The sequence below is a fragment of the Vipera berus genome (genome assembly GCF_964194415.1).
Source record: "Vipera berus genome assembly, chromosome: 3".
In the NCBI taxonomy this organism is placed as follows: Eukaryota; Metazoa; Chordata; class Lepidosauria; order Squamata; family Viperidae; genus Vipera; species Vipera berus.
In genome coordinates this window covers 86,844,241-86,866,479 of record NC_138204.1, presented here as the reverse complement: position 1 = coordinate 86,866,479, position 22,239 = coordinate 86,844,241, and the positions used below count along the sequence as shown (strand labels likewise).

Sequence of the window (22,239 nt, the reverse complement as noted above, 5' to 3'; positions counted from 1 at the left end):
GCTCACGGAGCAGAGGTGTAATATGGGAGTATCGGGAGACCCCCAAAAGCATTCGTGCAGCTGCACTCTGCACCAGCCTTGACCGTGCTTCTCCACTCCTGGGGATTGAGGAGGCCTGTTGAGTGCCTTGCCATGTTGGGCAGGTGGAGTTCCACTACCTAAGGACAGCCAGGCAATCAAGTGCAACTAAATTCACGCTTGGTTTTATTCACACATTTAATATGTGCCTATATCAGTACTAATGCATTCTCTGATTCCTTTTGGTTACCATTACTATCCCTTTGGGATTCTGATAGAGTACTACAGGAGACAGATCCTTTTCCTCCTGGCTTTTACTTTTAGTCTCCCGGATTGCTAACGGAGAGCAGAAACCTAAATGAGTGCCATTTAGCACCGTTAGCTTCTCCAAATGCTGCTAAGAGCCCTTTCCCAAATACTGAGCCATTCTTCCACCTCACCAACATAACAACTGGGGTCGCCACAGCTACTGCAGGAAGGCTAGGCCAATTACTGCATTCAGGTAGTCATTAATTGCAAGAGACCAAACCATAGTGTTCTGATAACATTGTCTGAAACAAAACAAAACAAAACAAAACACTTAAAACAGCATGCTTTGTTTCATCTTCGAAAAATTTTAAATGTGGATTTTTGGATCACAAAATACTCAGAATGCTTTCATATTTTAATTATTTTGCACACACCTCTTTGAGTTCTTCCTTATCACGTGATAAATGTAAACAGATATATGGACAGTTAATGCTTTAAGAAATGTGGATTACACAGTGGAGAATTGGACTCATTGGCCTAAATAGTCTCTTTCAACAGTGATTCTACCAGTCAAATGTACCAGTCAAACACACAAATAAAAGGTTACTAAATGTAACTTATTGCATACATACTTACTGATCACAGTATTTCCTTTCAAAGTGTAATAAACTTTATGAAGAAAAGATTCAGAAATAGTAAGGAAATACACACACACACACACACACACACACCTCCATAGAGATAAAAGTTTAGGAAATCTGACTTAAACCCTTCACAGTCCTTTCTGTACAGTGATATCCTTGCAAGGCACCCTGCCTTCCTCCAAATCTGTACACTGATTCACACATTGCATTCTGCATCTCTTTTTGACAATCTTGTCACTCCATCCAAAAGTAATTTTCTTGGTCTTTTCTTTCATCTCCATTCATTTTTATTTCATATGTTTATTTTGCAGTTTGAGCCTTATAGTTCATTATTCACCTTTTTTATTTTTCACCCAATCTGTTCTTGTTTTATTGTCCATTGTTTTACTATATTCAAGTTTCCTTCCTTCCAGCAGTTTTCTCTTCTTTTCAACATTACTAGGCCATGGAAGTACATACTATCTTCTACCTTTCTCCAACTTCCCATCTTTAGCAACTATTGTAGCAAGATATACATTACTTATTCTCCCTTATTATAAGAGTTCGAAACCAATAGTGTATTTTCTTCAGCATTTTGCCCATTGACATTGAGTGGATTCCTTTCTAAATTTTGTTCATTGTAAGTTCATTCCAAAAAATTCAAAATAAACAAGAATTGTATCCTACTGTCAGGTGACAGGCAAATGATATGAATATTACTTGCAATGCCAGGTGAGCCTTTTAAAAATGTAAATAACTTCAGATACCTTGGCTTTAGTTGATGAAGAGCAAATGTAATGCTGAATGATTTATTAAGATCATTTTTACTGATTAGTAATTGCATCACACTTTTAATTTTTGAATTGCACATTATTTGGATGATTCTCCAACCCACCCACCCACCCACCCCGGTGCCCTAGCAACAGCTTTCTGAACATCCATTTTATTTCTGATTAGCACTCAGAAGCTATTAACTGTGTGTCTTTGGCATCTTCTAAAAATCTAATTGGTAGAATCCTATTTTTCATGCTTAAAACTGTCCTTCCAGAGATGGCTTCATATTTAAGGTTGGCCTCAAGTGTAGGTCATTTTCTTGACATTTAAGTTACTGAAATACACACTCTATCAATATGACTTTCCTTCTCTGAAAGTAAAGTTGCTTTCTCCCAATTATTCTTCATGATTTCAATCTTACACATTAGTTATCTTCTTTTCAAAATCAATATCCTAAGGTAACTATTCCACACCATTTATATGGGATGCACATTTTTCTTCTGTCCCTTTACAAATATGCATTTCATATTAGGCTGTTGCTGCAAAATAAGTCCTGTAAGAACTAGCATTATAGTATGTGTTTCCCTTTCATTCCTCCTTCGGAATGTGTAGAAATGCAAATTTTAATACCATAGTAAAGATAGAGAAGCTTCCATGTGTTATTTATGGTGTCTTGCCCTTTCGTTCACTTTTAAAATAAAATTAAAGGATGCTACACTCAGTGGAATTGATTATTGAACAAAATTTTTAAACAAGGTTTTAAAAATCCAACAAAAGAACTATTGAAGAAATAATTGCTAAAGGTAAGTAAATTATTTCTCTACAGTTCTTCCAATGAAATGCCAGATCATCATCATGACCTTTCAGAACATTATTGCTAGCAGGGATTTTTTGCAATTATTGGAAGCCATTGAAAATAATAACTTAGAGCACAGTATTTTAGTATGTAGCCAGGATTTGATTCCATTTTTGTACTTGGACAATATGAGCTGGTATCACCTTATTGCTTGCATGAAATCTTAACAGCTTTCACAGAACAAATAAAGTAAGCAACCTTATTCCATTCTGTGGAAATTAGGCTTTATAGCACATCCTATTCTGGAAAAAATACATATTTTTAGCATTAATAAAAACAGTAAATACCAAAGATGCATTTGCTTTAGGAAGTTATAATAAAATGCTTCACTGAAATTTTAAAACAACTGAAAAGACACTTGAACATTTAAAAAAAACATGCTGGATCCCCACACAGCCAACTAGTTTATTTATTTATTTTCTCCTTAAAGGGAAGTAGATTCCTACACTGGCCAAGTAAGTTTTGCTATAAAACTTGCATTAACTAATTACGTATATATGTAGTTTATAAATTAAGATTAGAATTGTGTGTTGCACTAGCATGAAAGATAAACTACTTTTTCAAGAGAAGGTGCAAGGAAAACAGTAATGGGCATTATCAGTTGGAATTTGTTTTTTTCATGGAAATTTAATGAAAAGCTGATTTCTGCCTGGTAGAGAAAGGCAAAACATATAAAAGTTCAAACAAGTCTCTTCACAGTTAGCTTAATTCTTTCCTTTTGCTATAAAAAATATTACACTGTTCTAAACTGTTCCTTTGGCGCATCACCACATATGAGCAGTACTCTGAATATATCAACTATTTGTTTATTTTCTTCAAAAAGAAGGATGGCCGAAATTGGGTTTTTAATAGATGTCTCATAGGCAATGATTGATGTATTCAAGTGATCAAGGTCTGATCTCTTTCTGATAAAAGATAATTACTTAATGGAATTTACTACTCATTCTTTGTTTGCATAGAAAAGTCTTTTGTCTTGGTTATACATTTTTGTTACTATTTCATTACTATAATGGGCAGTAAAAATTCTGCAGGTTATGGCTTGGCAGTCCAAATTGCATTCTATTAATCCTGTACATATTGTAAACTTATGCAGAACCTAAAGCAACAAGAAAATGTAGTTGGGTGAAGACAAAAGGCTGCTAATTAACACTTCTAGAAGAAAAAAAATCATAGCTCAATTGTACATGAGTACACCTATTAACATGTGAAGAGGGTACAGCGTGAATGCACATAATGTCTTTATAGTTGTATAGAGACAATATCCAACAAGCACTAATGCCATTCTCCTACATTTTTAGTAGCTGAAATAGCTTGTATAAATTTGCAGCTTAAACAAGGAAATTATGTTTGTCAACTTGGTGCACAGATAACATCTCAGAGACGTACATTAAGTATACATGGCTGTCCCCTTCCAAGTACTTTTGTTCAACAGTGAATTTCCTCCCTATCCAGATAACATCCCTCATACTAGATGACTTTTCTCAGTTGCAATGACAAAATACAGTTTATGAATTAGACCACGGGTGTCAAGCTTGATCACGTCATGTGATGTACTGTGACATTTTTTGCCTTTGTGGAGCTGGGGTGGACATGGCCTGCGTGTGATGCATCTGTCCCATGGGCCACCAGAGTGACACCCCTGAATTCGACAAGAATCTAAGATCATGTGTAACTCCCAATAGCAGAAATTTAAGTGATGGTATCTCCCATTTTATGTCTGGAGGAAGTGAAATAGACAACCTGGTGTGGAGATTCAGATTGATTTGAACATCTGGGATATTGATTAGCAAGGTAATTGTTTCCAAACATGGAAACCTAGGTATAAGGCAACAATTACCTTGACCTGAGAATCCCCAAAGACATGATTTGGTGTCTTCAATCCAGCACCAACGTATTATGAGCCCCAACAATTGATCTTACACCTATTCAGGAGACCCAGGAGCCAATGTCATTTCACATGACTAGAAAAACTCAATTTTGGAATAGGTACTTCAGTCTGACCATTTTGATCCCACTGAGAAAATCGGCAGGATGAGATACAGCACCTGTTTTTCTGTCTGCCACTACTGTTGCCTCAAGAACTTGCCCATTTCCCTGCTTTCAAGACTATAAACCTACCCTAATGTTAGGTGGAATGAAGCACAGTGCAAACGCCATATCTGATATTCCATTTGCAATCCTCCTTGTAATATTCCTCATATCACTATTAAAGCAATTAGAAAACAATGTCCAGTAGTTTCTCAGAAATTTTCTTCTAAAGAGATTTCTGCTTTTCTATCTTACTTAGAGTATGCTTCAGCGAAAGATGCTACTGCTGCTAGTCATGTTTTCTGCTACACAACTCTGTAGCCTTCTTGTCTGCCCAAATTTTAAAAAAACCATGGAGGCAGTTAACCTTGTGATGCCTCCCCTTGATAAATTAATACAGCTACAACGATTACAATATTAAAAATCTGCCTTTCTCTTTTAAAGTTTGGAACAAGGGAGAGAACACAATAAGAGTCACTTTTTTGGAGCTGCTGGTTGTAATCCAGATCTTTTGCCCTTCCTCTTTTGAGCCTGTGAATTATCGCTGGCCCAGTTGATGCCGAATTCAGAGAGTGCCCCAAACCTGGTATTCCCTGAGAAATGCTAACTGGGCTCACCCTAGTTCATTTCTGAGCCCAAGGAAGAGTAGGTAAGTGTGGCCATGTAAGAGAGCTGGAGGTATGACCTTGAAGAGGAGGGAAGCATAGGCCTTGCAAAATTATGTTGTTACAGCTTTATAATACAGTATGCCTGGCCTGCTTCCTGGTGTAGTCTATCTTGAGGGGCTAACGTGTCCCTGCTGAAGCATCATTATAAAGCTACATCTCCAAACAGCAACCAAAAGGAAGCAACATTTGCTTCCTTTAAAAAAAAACAAGAAATTCAGGTAATACATTTCCCCTAAACTAATAGTGCAGTAGTTATTTCACTCAAAAATCCGTGATCCATGAAAATCATGAAAGTTGATACAGATGTGGAGATACTGGAAGAAAAACTGCCGCTGAAAGTTTCATCTTTTCAATCACACAATCACAAAAGCTAATCAAGGAGAGAAGCAACCTGGAATTAAGGAGAAAGTTCCTAACAGTGAGGACAATTAACCAGTGGAACAGCTTGCCTCCAGAAATTGTGGGTACTCCATCACTGGAGGTTTTTAAGAAGAGACTGAGCAGTCACTAGTCTGAGATGGTATAGGTTCTCCTGCTTGAGCAGGGGGCTGGACTAGAAGACCTCTAAGGTCCCTTCCAGCTCTTTTCTGATATTGCTAACTTGGGTTATTTCCCTTGGCTACTGCTTTCTAGACATACAAAGTTGGTTTCACACTTATGAACCCACCCATCCTGCCCACAAATCTCTTAATCTTGAGTGATTTTGCTCAATAAAAATCAGCTAATCTTACTATTTATATTTAGAGGGTACCCAATATTCATTCGTCATTTTGGCAATCCACTTATCTAATAAGAAATTGTACTTAAGATGCAAAGGTACTTGCCACTGACACCAGAAAATGTCAAGCTCATCAGGCACGTTGAAAGAAAGAAAATTGTATTAAATACAAATGACAAGTTAAATCATCTGTCGCATCTGCCTTATGCGGCTTTAAAGTTTCAAATTTAATAATAGATAGCAAATAGCAATCAAATAGCTCTTTCATTGATTGTGCAGAATTGTGTAGACTATTCCCTAGAAGAGAGATTGGAAGGAGAAGTAGCGGAAAGGAAGATAGAAGCAATATATTTAAAAAAAACCCAACAATTTGGCATTAGCTCTCAGTCATCCATCTCCCTTTTTAATTGTAAAACTGTTGCCATTCTGTAAACAAATGCAGCCAGAATCCTCAGCTATGACAGCAAATATACTGACCAGATATAAATTATATGTAAACATTCATTTCTGAAAAGAATAGACATTTTAACAGCAGATCGTTTAAATAAATTTATAAAAGTGATTCAGCCTAAAACAATATAAAAATATAATAATTGTCAAACTATAGCCAATGAATGCAGAGCTGAGTTTCACACCTGTTTAAAACAACTTTGTCTAATAGGTAAACTCATAAATTTGTGCTATCCCAATAAAATCTCTTGGGTTTTGATGAGAATACAGTGTTTAAAATTCTGCAGAAGGATGACAACCAAAGATACTGGACATGTCTTCCACATATCCAGGTGTATGCTGATCCTTTTTTTTTCCTTTTCTTTTCCCCAACAGACTGTTTTTAAATGATGTGGCTGTTAGATGTTTGTACCACTGAGTAAAGTGTGCTTCAGTTTTCAAGTATTATAGATTATAAGTAGCAGCTGCATCTCCTTCGACTATCGGTGAAGAGTGTGATGTGCTAAGCAGAAAATTTTTTAAAAAACACATTAATCCCGTAACGGTTTGAATTCTAAATATTGCTAGAAAGTCAATGGCTCTGTTTCAAGTTGAGTAGGAGAAGGGATCTACAGGCAGAACATTAACTGTGAACTTTGTTTGGTGTGTCATTTTTTTTACCATGCACCTCTAAGCAGATGCAGAAATCCTCATGAAAGGAACAGAATTCATTCATTCATTCATTCATTCATTCATTCATTCATTCATTCATTCATTCATTCATTATAGAAAAAGAAAGAAAGAAAGAAAGAGAAAGAAAGAAAGAAAGAAAGAAAGAAAGAAAGAAAGAAAGAGAAAGAAAGAAAGAAAAAGTTACTTTGAATTTACACCAGTCGGCATACATCAAAATGACATTTCATGGCATACAGCTCTCAAAGGGTCACCACCTCCGATATACACTCCTTGTTCGTGGCTAGCTCAAGTTTCAGATCGTCCATTTTAGTCTCTAGGGAGCGAACGATGGCAAACAGGACAGATGGAAATGGAGCTCCATGTGGATTAGCCCTCAAATTAGCTTGTATTCTGACAACCTCTCCTTCTTTCCTTTTTCTGATCCCCACTCTTCTACCTTTTCCTTAAAGAGGCCTGAATTGGCAGCAAGAGTATGCGGTGCTAAATGAAGTAAGAGTCACTGACCTGTTTAACATCTCTTTCTATTCTTCACATTTTGCAATGGTGCGTGGATTGTTCTTATACCGTAGATATTACAGACACTGCCTTGCAATTTTTCTGATTTCTCTAAAATTATTTGCATTTAGCATCCAACCTGCCACTGTAGTGCTTCCCCCGTGAACAGGATTATAGCAGAGATCCTGTCAATGTCTGAGCAGGAGTCCCCATTGTGAGTCTTAAAAACAGTCAGGAATTGTGTTTTCTAAAACAGAAGATCAGAGTGCAACTATTGCAGGATTAGGAAAGGGTTTTTGCATGTATTTATGTTGGACTCGGGAAGTTTGTTACAAAACATTGCCCTAGACTGTATTTGCAGAAGTAAAATGTCATGGTCAAGAAAAATGCTCATTCTTCTCTAATCTGCATTGGTCAGATCATACAATTAGACTGAGCAGTACATTTTAAAAAAGACTTTAAGAAGCAGAGCTTTTCTGGATGAGAACCACCAGCATGAAGGAAGGAAAGGAGGGAAGGAAGGAAAACTTAGTTGGACGTGCTGCATATGTTTAGCGTAGAAAGATTGCAGAGAACCATATTTGCCTTCAATACAGGTCATTCTTGACTTATGACTTACAATAGAGCCCAAAATTTCTGTTACTGAGCCAGAGAATTGACATGTGGTATTTGCCCCATTGTATGATCTTTCTTAGATCCTGAAGTTGAAACTCAAATACTTTGGCCACCTAATGAGAAGGAAGGACTCACTGGAGAAGAGCCTCATGCTGGGAAAGATTGAGGGCAAGAGAAGAATGGGACGACAGAGAATGAGGTGGCTGGTTGGAGTCACTGAAGCAGTAGGCGTGAGCTTAAATGGACTCCAGAAGATGGTAGAGGACAGGAAGGCCTGGAGGAACCTTGTCCATGGGGTCACGATGGGTTGGACACTACTTCGCAACTAACAACAACAAAATGATCTTTCTTGCCACAGCTGTTAAGTGCAAGTTGTTAGGTTAGTACACATTTGTTAAGTAAAACTGGCTTCCCCATTGATTTTGCTTATCAGAAGGTCACAAAAGTTGATCACATGACCCCAGGACACTGCAACCATCATAAATATAAGTCAGTTGCCAAGTGTCTGAATTTTGATCGTGTGACCACGGGGATGCTGTAACAGTCATCTGTGTGAAAAATGGTAAAAAAGTCACTTTTTTCAGTGGCGTTATAAGTTTGGACTAAATTAATTGTAAGTTGAGGACTACGTGTATTAAAGGACTTCTATGAAGATGGAGCAGGATTGTCTAGGATTATTTCAGAAGGTATGGATTTAAATGGAAAGAAAATGGATTTTGGTTGGGCATCAGGAAAAAGTTCCTAAGAGTAAGAATTGCTCTGGACTACCTCCAGGCGGTGGAGTCTCGTTGAAGGAGGCAGATCTGTTGGGAATGCTATATTAGTGAATTTGGACTAAATGAATTCCAACATCTCTTCCATCCCTTCCCAAAGCTGCTTTTTCACGAGGCAACTGGACTTTCTTGTTTTCCTTCGAAGATGTTTCTCTTCTCATCCAAGAAGCTTCTTCAGCTCTAACTGGATGGTAGGGAACGGAAGGATTTATACTCCTTGCAGACAGCTGGTCATTTGCATTCTTTTAGAGAGTCATTGAGGCCACCTGGAGGTTTAGCTGTGTCATCAGGATCACCTGAGTAGTGCAAATGTGTGTGGCGCCTTCTTGGAACCGCTGAAAGGACTGTGTTTTAGACTGGAGATAGATGATGTCATATCTCTCCCCCTCTGTTGAGAGAGGGCTGTTCAATTTTGACATAGATGGCCTCTTTGACCCCTCTTTTAAACCACCGTTCTGATGACCAGGACTTAGGGGACAGTGAATGTGTCCAGATGGCTCCTCTTTCTCTGGTAACTTGCAGGCCTCTGAATTCTGGGTCATGAAAGGACAGCAAAGGAAACACCCAATGTTCTAACTCAAGTCTTGAGGAAACACCTAGAGTGAACAGATGGTGTCCTGGGGAAACACCCAAAAGGGAAACTGCTAGCTACTTCTGCTTTCTAGTTTCTTATCTATAGTGTGCCAGCCGTAAGGGGCGAAGTCTTAATCTTCTGAGTGCCAGCTTTGCTGGGTGAAGTGCTTATATAACCAAAATAGTATAAAAATAAGACATCTTTGCTATATGATGCTTTTCGCATTTGTTTTAAAAAAGCCCGTCTCTATTCAGATGAATAAACACATACTTTGGAAGGCAACTTCTGGTTTCCTGTATTTTGTTATCAAGCAAAACCTCCGAACCTACACATCAGTTCCTCTGTGGAGTTTGCTGTCTTCGAAAGAGTGGCCTTTGTCTTTTAAATGCAGATGGACTGCTGAATTTTGTCCTGATGGGTTTGTTCTTCTATGTTGTGCCATGTGTTTATGAAGTGGTTGTTTTGTTTCCCCAACGTACAGATTTGCACATGGCTCACTGCATTATATTCTATTCTGTTTTTTGTTATAGGAAATCTCACTCTTTTCTTGATTACCATTAGTGGTTATCTCTGATGCAAAAGCATTATTCATTCCCATTTCTGTTCATTTCCATCACCTGTATCATGTGCAATTGGGTCCGTACACTATTCTAAGCTATTTAATCTATCTTCTGCAGTTCATTTTCCTTTCATTAATAAAACAATGACCTCTGCAAATAAAAATCAAATCAGTGTGAAAGTCTCATTTGATCACAGTTATTGTTAATGGTTACTTTGAAAATGAGTTCTTATTCCAAGTGCCTGATTAATGGATCTAAGAATTAATCAATTACAGATTCCTGATTATTTTTGCCAGGGAGTTAATAGACCATTGATTTACCTAGTGTTGGGTGCATAAGAAGGGTGCGTAGATACATTGGTTCACCCCAAGCAAGTGCTCTACAGGAATGCAAATAGTATATATCAGCTTATGTGAATCTTAGAGCCACTGGAGTGTTACTACTATATTGTCTTGCCATTTCACAGGAGTACTTGATATACACAATATTCAAGATGCAAAGTTTAATTATTACAGTTTGACTTAATAGGTAGGGAATACATTTTAATTGATGAATGTGGGTAGGAGCCACTTGCTTGCTTATAGGAACCAGAAGATGCCTTAGACCCGGTCAGTTTTATTTATAAACCTAATAGGTGCATTGATCTGAAGGCATAAAGAGAAAAGAATTAAGATTGATTCTTAATTTTGCATGATTTTTAACTTTAATAAACAAGATAATTCTTACTGTATATTGAAGATTGAAGAAGGCACTGTCAGGCACAAAAGGTTCAGTCTAACTTATTTATTGCTAAAAATCTACGCACAGGAATCTTTTCAACTAATGGTCAGCAACTGGTTACAGTTTGATAAGGGTCAATGGAAGTCAAGGACGTTGGAGTTGGTTTGTGGCTACAAAGTGATTCTAGGCTGATCCTTCTTTTTACTTCTCTCCTGGCTCTGCCTGTCCTAGTTCTACAGGCACTGACTTTAAAGCAGCCTTCCCTGACATGTTACCTTCCAGATGATGGTATTCAACCAGCTTTTAGCACAACACATCTATGCAGTGCTAGACTAAAGTAGACCCATAGTAAAATGAAATTATTGTGAAGATGGCCTCACTACAATTGACTACTTCCAAAAGGTCATGATAGCTTAACCTAAGACTTTTATTTTGGGGAGGGGATGTAGCAGTCCTGGGAACAAAATTATACCTAGGATGAATATTTATATGTATATACTGCTCAAAAAAATAAAGGGAACACAAGATAAGACATCCTACTATTAAATACAGTACATTGTGTTGTTTAAGTGTTCCCTTTATTTTTTTGAGCAGTGTGTGTGTGTGTGTTTGTGTGTCACAAGGGACGCGGTGGCTCAGTGAGTTAGGACGCTGAGCTTGTCGATCAGAAGGTCGGCAGTTTGGCGGGTCGAATCCCGAGTGCCGTGTAACAGAGTGAGTGCCTGTTACTCGTCCCAGCTTCTGCCAACCTAACAGTTTGAAAGCACGTAAAAATGCAAGTAGAAAAATAGGGACCACTACGGTGGGAAGGTAACAGCGTTCCATGCGCCTTTGGCGCCTAGTCATGCTGGCCACATGACCACGGAGACGTCCTTGGACAAGCACTGGCTCTTCGGCTTTGAAGAGCATTCCTAGAGTTGGAAATGACTAGCACGCATGTGCAGGGGACAGGTATTCCTAGAAGACATCATGTTGATTCAAGCTAGCTGGGTCTCCCTCTTACTTTAAAAGGGTTGATGTCTCATGAATATGCAGACTCTCATTCAGTCTAGAAATGAATATGCTGAATATAGACTAAGAAGAAGTCAGCTCCCTCAAGAGCTTACACCAAGCTATGGGGGAATCAAAGCCTTTGCTTGAACAAGCCTAATAACATAGTAGGGGAGTAACTAACAGCACCTCCTCCCTTTTAGCCAGAAAATAGAGGAGTGGGGTTGGCAGCTCAACGGCAGGGAGGACCAAAAGCAAAAACTGTTTCTAAGTCTTACCTTTTCTGTTTAAAAAGCTTGATTTGAGATGTGTATTAGATCACCAGAAGATATAATGAAGGAGGAGTTTAGTGAGATGAGAAAGGTATTATTGGAAGTCACGAGTTACCATAGATCCAGAAAAACAAAAACAAAACCATCCCACCTTGATGAGCTGGATTCAGAAAGGCAGAAGGCTGCAGGTCAAGGGAGAAGTAAACTCCCTGTGTCTATGGTAAACAGCAAAGCTGGTTTCTCTGGGAATGGAGGTGAGGGAAGAAGAATTGGAGCCTTGAAGACTCAGGAAGTCCTTTGAGAAAGCCACACTCAGAACACTGAAGGATACTTCTTCAGGTCTGGAAAGATCAAACGTATCTGTGGTAAAAAGAGCTGTGCTACTTTCTGCGAAGAAAAGAGGTAAGCTATACAAAGCTTAAAAATCACCTTGAGTGTCTGGAGGAATAGTGCAATTTCACAGGCTGATTCTAAACCAACACACAATCACAGAAATGTGAAGTCAAAAGGCCTCGTCACAATGGGAAGTCTTTCTGTTCAGTTCACTTTATGTCTTCTTCTTCTTCTTCTTCTTCTTCTTCTTCTTCTTCTTCTTCTTCTTCTTCTTCTTCTTCTTCTTCTTCTTCTTCTTCTTCTTCTTCTTCTTCTTCTTCTTCTTCTCCTCCTCCTCCTCCTCCTCCTCCTCCTCCTCCTCCTCCTCCTCCTCCTCCTCCTCCTCCTCCTCCTATTGGAGAACCTTAAATTCTCCTTAAGCAGAGCTTGGAGCTGGATTTTTTTTTCCACGCAGGTGCTGGATTAGAGGTAAGCTGTGTGTAGGGCTTCCCAAGGGAGTGACCATGGCACTAGAAAAGAGAGTAGAGTAGAGTAGAGTAGAGGAATGGACGGAACAGAACAGAACAGAACAGAACAGAACAGAATAGAATAGAATAGAATAGAATAGAATAGAATAGAATAATAACTTTATTGTCACTTTGAGTGTACACTAATCGGCATACATTAAAGTGAAATTTTGTTGCATACAGCTCTCAAAGGGTCACCACCTCCTATATACAATACATAAATATTACATAAATAAATAAATATGCACATGCCCCATATATTATATGACACAGAGAAATAACACAGTCTAGTTTGGATTATGTATACGTGTGCATGACAACAAAATTGAATCTTGCGAGTTTACCAGATGGATGGCATAGGGAACAAAGCTTTTACAGAACTGGGTAGTCCTGCTAGAAATACTTTGAAACCTCCTCCCAAAGGGGAGCAACAGAAACAGACCGTAAAGTGGGTGTGTGGAGTCTCTAACCATGCTTTGAGCTCTAAGCACATAAAAGCTCTTATAAGCAGCATCCTGAATACCAGGGAGCAAGCTTCCTATAACCTTCCTATAACCTTCTCGGCTGTCCTTACCATTCTCTATCTGAGGCACTGCTACCACCAAACCAAACAGTGATGTAGTTTGTTAAAAACACTCTCAATTGTGCCTCTGTAAAAAGTGGCCAGGACAGAAGGAGAAAGATGTGCTCTCTTCATCCGATGCAGGAAATGCAGATGCTGGTTGGTACGCTGGATTGCACTGGGTTTTGGTGTTGTTGTTTTTTTACTTTTATTTTGTGGTTTATAATTTTATAGTTATTAGTTTTATTTTTGCAAGCCACCCAAAGTTACATTTAAAAGGAGAAGCCATACAAATCTTTTAAATAAATAAGTGCCTGTAGAGATTACTGGACCCTTTTTTAAATAACGGTGCAGTTGTTACATATGAATGCTGGCTGAGGAATTCTGGGAGTTGAAGTATAGAGATATCTTAAAGTTGTCTAGTGTTGTGATTCAGGGTCAGCCTGTGGGTTCGGCAGTTGGGTCGGACGACTCAGAGGAGGAGGAGGGGGGTGTTGAAGACCTTGCTGAGGGAGTTGAAGATCTTGCTGATGAGAGCCCTCAGCCAGGCCCCTCCCACTTGGTCACCACGGAGACCCAGCTGTGTGAGCCTGACAGCGTGGATGAAGATGACCCACAGCTGGCCCTGTTCAAGGACGCCCGACGCAGGAGGCAGTCAATTAGGAGTAAACAGAGGAAGGCAATGGGGCTTCTCGGAAGGAGGCAGAGAGAAGCCACGCCCTGAACTCTATATAAGGGGAATGTGTGGGGAGGGCTGGTTTGCTGAAGGCAACCGCTTGGATAGTTCGTGTTTCTTAAAGCTCCTGTTTCTTGGTTCGTGTCTTGTTTGTTTTTGTAGCTATAAATTTGGCAGGCGTAATTCCAGCCTCTTGCTGTTTGTAAAGGGGTTGTCCCTGCCTTTTCTGCAGGGCCGGTAGCAGGCTGGTACAGAACATCTAGTTTGAGAAACACTGTGCTAACTGAATGCTGTGTATTTAAAAGGGTGGACTCTTTCCTCTATTTTATAGATGAAATCGTATAGATTGGTTCAGCATTCAAGAAAAAGTTGCATTCATTTTAGATAGGCTATGAGTTATGAAAACATAAAGGGTGTTAACTGAAAACACCTGTTTGAAGCCCACCTTCTTAATTTTGCAAGGTGAAACCATGTTGTACCTTATCTCTCATTTTGCTGCATAATATATATCTAGCTTTAAAAAAAGAAGAAGTGTGGACTGGAGATTGGCCAAGACAGTAGTCCTCAATGGTACTACATCCACATGGGGAGATGTAAGCAGTGGGGTACCACAAGGCTCCATCTTAGGCCCAGTACTCTTCAAGATCTTCATTATTGACTTAGATGAGGGAATAGAAGGGGAACTCATTAAATGTGCAGATGACATCATACTGGCAGGAATAGCCAACACCCCAGAAGACAAGCTCAGGATCCAAAAAGATCTTGACAAACTTGAACAATGGGCCCTATCCAACAAAAGGAGTTTTAATGTGGAGAAAAGCAAAGTTTTACATTTAGGCATGAAAATCAAAGGTTTAAGTACAGATTTTAGCCGAGACCTGGCTTAAAAACAGTAACTGTGAGAGGATCCTTGGTGTCCTAATGGACGATCACTTGACTATGAGCCAGCAGTTTGCAGAAGCAGCCAAAAAAGCTAATACAATCCTGGGTAATACAAACAGGCATAGAATCAAAATCATGCACAGTATTAGTACCACTTTATAAAAACCTAGTAAGATAACACCTGGAATACTGCAACCAATTTTGGTCACCATACTACAAAAAAGATCTTGAGACCTTTAAAAAAAGTTCAGAGAAGAGCAATTAAAATGATCAAAGGCCTGGAGACTAAAGCATATGAAGTACGGCTGCAGGACTTGGGTTTGGCTAGTCTAAAGAAAAGAAGAAACAGGAGCGACATGATAGCAGTATTCCAGTATTTGAGGGGCTGCCACAAAGAAGAGGGCATCAAACTATTATCTAAAGCACCAGAGAAGAAGACAAGTAAAATGGTTGGAAACTGACCAAAGAGAGTAGCAACCTGGAATTAAGGAGAAACTTCCTAACAGTAAGGATAATTAACCAGTGGAACTACTTGCCTCCAGAAATTGTGGGCGCTCCATCACTGGACATTTTTAAGGGGCTAGACAGTCACTTGTCTGAGATGGTATAGGTTCTCCTGCTTGAGCAGAGGGCTGGACTAGAAGACCTCCAACGTTCGTTCCAGATTCTATTCTATTCTATTCTATTCTATTCTATTCTATTCTATTCTATTCTATTCTATTCTATTCTATTCTATTCTATTCTATTCTATTCTATTCTATTCTATTCTATTCTATTCTATTCTATTCTATTCTATTCTATTCTATTCTATTCTAATATTTTGTTGGTAATTAGAGATTTTCCCTACCTGTCCACATGCGACTTTTCAGTTATTTTTATCAGAATAAAGCATAACTCATCCAGGTTCAGGAATGCAAGCCTATTAAAAATCTTCACTTTCAGAAGCAAGATTTTCTTAGCAATCCCCAAATCCCCAAAGACCTATGTAGAAATCTCAGATAGCATGTAATTTTCAAGAAAGAAAGACATGTAGTTCTCCCTTTTATACATTCTGCTAAATTTGGACTTACCATTTTTCTCCCTAACTCAAAGAGTGATTTAGTCTTCCTTAATTCACTTGAGAGATAAGAGATTCAGGAATTGAATGCAGGCTTTTAAAGTACAGTGCCTTCAGCTAGTAATATGTTGATGTTAGTAAAATACTTACACATCTAAGGAAAGGAATTCAATATTCTGTTTTGAAGCTTTTGCAGTAGAATATTACCTATGCTGAATAGAAATCACAAGATTTGGTTTAGATTCTGAGTTGTTCAGTAGTTATAATACATACTGAGAGTGGGAGCTGTGATGTTATGAAAGTAAACAATAAACAACACATGTGATATATATATTACTAGGTCATGAACCTTATCAGGCATGACCTGTGACCTAATCCCATCAAGAAAGGCCACTTGCTAGTCCTAATGTTAGTGATTATCATAACCCTCCACTTGATTGCATTGGCTTTTGATCTCTCTATACAATTTTCTTGTATTGAAATCCTATTTTTTTAACCAAATCCTGTTTTGATTCCCTATAAATCCATACAGCCCATATACACACACACACACACACACACACACACACACACACACACACACACACACACACACATATATATATATATATATATATATATATATATATATATATATATATATACACACACACACACATATATATATATATATATATATATATATATATATATATATATATATATATATATATATATATATATATATATATATATATATATATACACATACATACATACTGTACATACATACATACATACATATATATATATATATATATATATATATATATATATATATATATATATATATATATATATATATGCAAAGTTTAGCTGCACATATGCACCACGTTAAATGCAGGGGAAAAGAACTTTTAAAATTATAGCAAGCTTTTTTTTGTGTGTGTGTCTGTGTGTGTGTGTGTGTGTGTGTGTGTGTGTGTGTGTGTCTTTTCTGAAAGATATATGTATGGTTTAACTTCAGACATAGATATCCCTCCAGGAAGCATACTGAGCAAATGAACATCTCAAGCAAATCTTATTTTCAGTTTTACTGAAGGAAAATAAAAGCTAGTAAAAGAAATTTACTAGCTCTAATGGCAGAAAGTGAAGAGGAACTAAAGAGCCTCTTGTTGCGAGTGAAGAAGGAGAGTGCAAAACTTGGGTTGAAACTAAACATTAAGAAAACCAAGATCATGGCATCTGGCCCTCTCAATTCCTGGCAAATAGATGGGGAAGAAATGGAGGTAGTGACAGATTTTATTTTCCTGGGCTCCAAGATCACTGCAGATGGGGACTGTAGCCAAGAAATTAAAAGACGCTTGCTCCTGGGGAGGAAAGCCATGGCAAATCTAGACAGCACACTAAAAAGCAGAGACATCACCCTGTCAACAAAAGTGCGTATAGTCAAGGCTATGGTCTTCCCAGTTGCAATGTATGGCAGTGAAAGCTGGACCATAAGAAAGGCTGAGCACCAAAGAATTGAAGCCTTTGAACTATGGTGCTGGAGAAGACTCCTGCGAGTCCCTTGGACTGCAAGGCGATCAAACCGGTCAGTCCTAGAGGAGATCAACCCTGACTGCTCCAGGCCAGATCCTGAAGCTAAAACTCAAATACTTTGGCCATCTAATGAGAAGGAAGGACTCACTGGAGAAGAGCCTAATGCTGGGAAAGATTGAGGGCAATAGAAGAAGGGGACGACAGAGAATGACGTGGCTGGATGGAGTCACTGAAGCAGTAGGCGTGAGCTTAAATGGACTCCAGAAGATGGTAGAGGACAGGAAGGCCTGGAGGAACATTGTCCATAGGGTCGCGATGGGTCGGACACGACTTCGCAACTAACAACAACAACAAAAGAAATTTAAATTCTGTGTGCCAAGGTTTGATTACACATACGCAGTTTTGCTATAACATATCCCCACAATGATGACTGGCATGTCCTCAAGAAGGTTTGTTAACTGAGTAGTTGAGTGACTACTCAGCAGACACCCAGAGCATAATCTACAAGGGTAAATGTGTATCGCTTAGTAAAGCAGATGCTGGTAAAATATTGACATTTGACTCAAACTTTTTAAATTCCCACATGCTTTTGAAAAAACAACAACAACAACCTGCCATTTTAAAGATGGTGACCTCAGATATCAAAGAGGCTTTAAGAATTCTACAAGCTTTTTTACGCTATTGGAGGTGCTCTCCAGCACCTGGTGTAACTCAAAAGAATTGTTTCTCAGGGTACATTCTCTGCAGAAAGAAAGCCCCTGGCCACAAGTTGCAATAAAGAGTTGGTTTCTTCTGGCCTCTTTGACTGTCACAAAAGGAGTTCCAATTCTGACAAAACTCACAAGCAACAGAGGAAAAACTGAGGCAATTATCATGGAATATTTAACAGGTAGGCTGTGAAAGGTGAATAGTCCCCAAGGTCTCTGAAAAAAAAACACCAATGGGTAAATAACTGGGTTTTGTTTCTTGTTATGTAAATACCAACGGTTGCATGTCACCCAGAAGGATCTGATTTAGCTTCTGCACTCTCTGAATTAATAAGAGATCTGTATGAAGAAGGGCACTACAAACACAGAAGGGAACTGATACTGCCAGTAAAGTTTGCTGCAAAGTTGACTATTTTGAAATGATATCCAGGGAACAGGCCCAATACAATTCTTATCTGAGTCCAGATTCTTCACTCACTAAAAAGTTTGGTTTCCTTTAAGATTAATTTTTCAATCTCTCAGGATCACCCTAGGATCATCCTTGGCATTTAATATAGACTTGTTTTCCCATGCTCTTGAAATGCTTCTCCAGAAAGGATAGCCTTCACAGTTAAAACATACATATTCATTTTTATAAATATTATAAATAAATATTATGCCCAATAACTCCTGAAGAGAAATGTTCTAGGTAAATGAACCAAAGGTGGTGGGGGGGAGAGAGAGAGAGAGAGAGAGAGAGAGAGAGAGAGAGAGAGAGAGAGAGAGAGAGAGAGAGAGAGAGAGAGAGAGAGAGAGAGAGAGAGAGAGAGAGAGAGATTGTTTCCCTTAATCCATCAAAATAATCATTGATGAAGTAAGGGATAAGCAGAATTTCTGAAGCTAAGCTCTCAGCTAACCTTACTATAAATATCTATCTTACAGACATTGGAGAAGCACATGCACTGTTGTTCCTGAGTGTCTAGAGTAGGGGTGACAAACTGCCGGCCTGTGGGCTGGTTGTATCATGCGGAGGCCACACCCACCCTAGCTCCAGCAATGCAAAAAAAAGTCGCAATATATCGTGACACGTCAAGTGACACGCCGAGTTTGACACCCATGGTCTAGAGTCATAGCAGCATTATCTCTCCCAGGAATCTTCTTCTATCAGCCTTCAATAGCCGAGGGGGAAGCAATCTCTTAGAGATTGTCTGCATTCCCATGAAGTCTTAACCAGTAGACCCATTTATCTCTTCCAAAGTGAGATGAAGTAAAGTAATGTGGTTGCTTCATCTTTGGAAGCAAGAAAAGAACTGCTTTGATTGATTGATTGATTGAGATGGCTGCCCATCTCACAAATACAACTCTAGGCAGCCAATTGCACTTAATTAAAAACAATATAAAAAACTATCAGTAAAAGCATAAAAATGGTCATCAAGAGCAAACCCAATAAACACTCAGCATTAAAAGTAACATCTCAAGAGACAGCTAACCTCCTGACCTTCATGACTTGCAGTACAAGTAACTCTTCAGCAGTTTGCAAAAGGCTGACATGGTCAGAACTAATCTAGTCTCAGGGAGGGGCATATGGTCTTTCAGAGGGCCTGGTGGTGTGACGGAAAAAGCCAGCATCCTATTGTCTCCTTAGATGGCTTTTTTTTTAATTGCAAGAATCTGAAAAATGTCCCTCCTTTTGGACCTGGTGAAAGGGACAGAAAAGTGGTACTGCAAATTACCTAGGTACAAAAAAGGTTTCAAAGGTGACAGCCAACATATTGAATTCCACTCTTGTGAAGCCCATGCTACAGAGAATAGAGTACCTATAACTGCACACCCTGCTGTATTCTGGGTCAGATATAGCTTCCAGGTGGTCTTCAAGCACAACCCAATATAAGAGTGCTTTGCAGTAATCCACCCGAGAGATGACTAAACTATGAATGACTGTAAGGAGGGCCTCATAGAAGCCATGAGTCCCAAAGGACCTCCAGATGGTGTACTGGTTCTGTTTGTGGAATTGCAACCCCATTCAGACCTAAAGACAAAAAAACCTTTGAGTTCAGGGGGCTCTAAAAAGAAAGCCATTCATCTTGCCAGGATTGAGCTGAAGCTTGTTCTTCCCCAGCCAGATTTCCCACAGCTTCTAGATACTATGACATGAACCTCCATGGCATCACTAGAGCCAAAATGGTGATACCTCATTTTGTGCTGTTGGATGATCTCTTCCAAGACTTAATGTAGATGTAGATAAATAGAACTTGGGGGGTTGAGGGGAGCACTGAACCACATTATGATTTGCAGAAGATTTCAAAGAGATGATTAGTCCTGAAGCAAAGTACCTCCTTGAAGTTTTGTAGAGCTTGTAAGAGTGGTTGTTTTCTAAAGTCATTCAGAGCTGATAGAATGGATTCCAAAAATATCTTAGAATGGGTGTCTTGCTGCCAATGCACTTTTGAGAGAAAGAGAGAAAGAGAGATTTTCAATCCACTTTCCAAATGTGTGCTAATGTCTTTGAGAAAGATCATTTATCACAAGTGCACTGCTTTCATATACTTTACAATGCAGTGCCATACTAATGGCCATTACATACCCAGGTGTTCCTATTTGTATTGCACCTAAAGCTTGAATAACTCATTCAGTTTTTTCCTAAAGTACAGAAAAAGATCATTAAAAAATTGATTTAAGCAGCTGAGAACTTAACTTCATGTAATACTGGAAAAAATTTTTTGATCACGATGGGATCATGGGAATTTGTGGGTACGAAGCAGCTACAGACTATGGTCCAAAATATATGCAAAAGAAGAAAAATAAGAAGCTGACAAGGCTATAAATATTCAGCCTTGAGAGTAGTGTAATTATCCAACCTTATTCACATCTAGAATGTACCTCTTTAGCTTAAAATTAGCATCAATCGCTTGGAATTCTTAAACATGCTATTAAGGAATTACCATATTATTAGGGAATCATTATGTTGCTCCAAGTTTACTCTTGGCATAAAGATGCCAGCACACAAAGTATATTCCTAGGTTTTGTTTTTTGTTTTTTTTAAAAAAAGGAACAATGGAAGGCTTTACTACATTCAGGGGCTTCTGTGTGCCATCCTTGAATCCAGGAACAAAAGATACCAGACTTCTGAAGGAGTCAAATGCCTTATTCCCCCAAATCTTTCAAGATTCCCTCTAACCCTTAGGACAGGAAATACTTTCTCTCTTTTTTATGTCTATGTGCTTATTAATAAAACATTAAAATACAAAGAATGTTTAGAAAGACGAATATTGAAATAGAAAGAAAAAAAAAGGGGGGGGGAAGATAGCACAAAATAGTCTACCACACTTAAATCCAAAAGAAAACCATAGTGAGGAGAAGGAAAACAAAACAAAACATAATGAAATAGCATCCTTCCCTTCCCTTTATATCCCCAATCACAGGGTACAGTTTTAGTACTTAAACGTTGCAGCTAACATTGGTAATAGTTTCTATCTGAAAACAAGGAAGGAAGGAAGGAAGGAAGGAAGGAAGGAAGGAAGGAAGGAAGGAAGGAAGGAAGGAAGGAAGGAAGGAAGGAAGGAAGGAAGGAAGGAGAGGGAGGGTCTGAGGGAAGTCCTGCCTTAGTTCTGCCCTGCTGCCCTTTCACCATCCCCTTGCCCCCTCCTCCTGGCCTATCCTGGGGGGTCTCCCATCCTATTGCTAAGGAAGCTTTGGATACAAAGCCAGGTCTCCTCACATGGAGAGGGAGTGGGCCTCCCTCTTGACTTTGCTCTTGTACCCATCATAAGCAACCTGGCTAAGGAGAGGAAGCGCAGCAGCAGCAGCCTTGAGGAGGTAAGTGCAGCTGGGTGCCCCCTTGGGGAAGTGGGGCTGGGCTTGGTGCCACAGGTGCTTGAGGGCTGGGCTGGGCATTTGACCTCCGTGCCACAGTCCAGCCCCCTGCCCACATGGCCTGAGAGGAACAGTGAGGCTCCTCCAG

The 22,239-nt window shown here is 39.0% G+C and overlaps 1 protein-coding gene across 4 annotated transcripts in view; it reads left to right on the top strand.

Moving 5' to 3' along the window:
- The window catches only part of PTBP2 (polypyrimidine tract binding protein 2), a gene marked incomplete at its 5' end in the record, with an annotated part of 114,216 nt that overhangs the window by 81,916 nt on the left and 10,061 nt on the right, over nt 1-22,239 (top strand). Inside the window, 2 exons of one of the 4 annotated variants that reach the window (XR_014026224.1) lie at nt 8,247-8,545; nt 9,753-9,795. The exons of 2 other annotated variants lie outside the window; for them this stretch is intronic. Of the gene's footprint in view, nt 1-8,246; nt 9,796-22,239 lie in introns of those variants that run through there. One more of the 4 variants, XM_081326115.1, reaches the window with a different exon arrangement.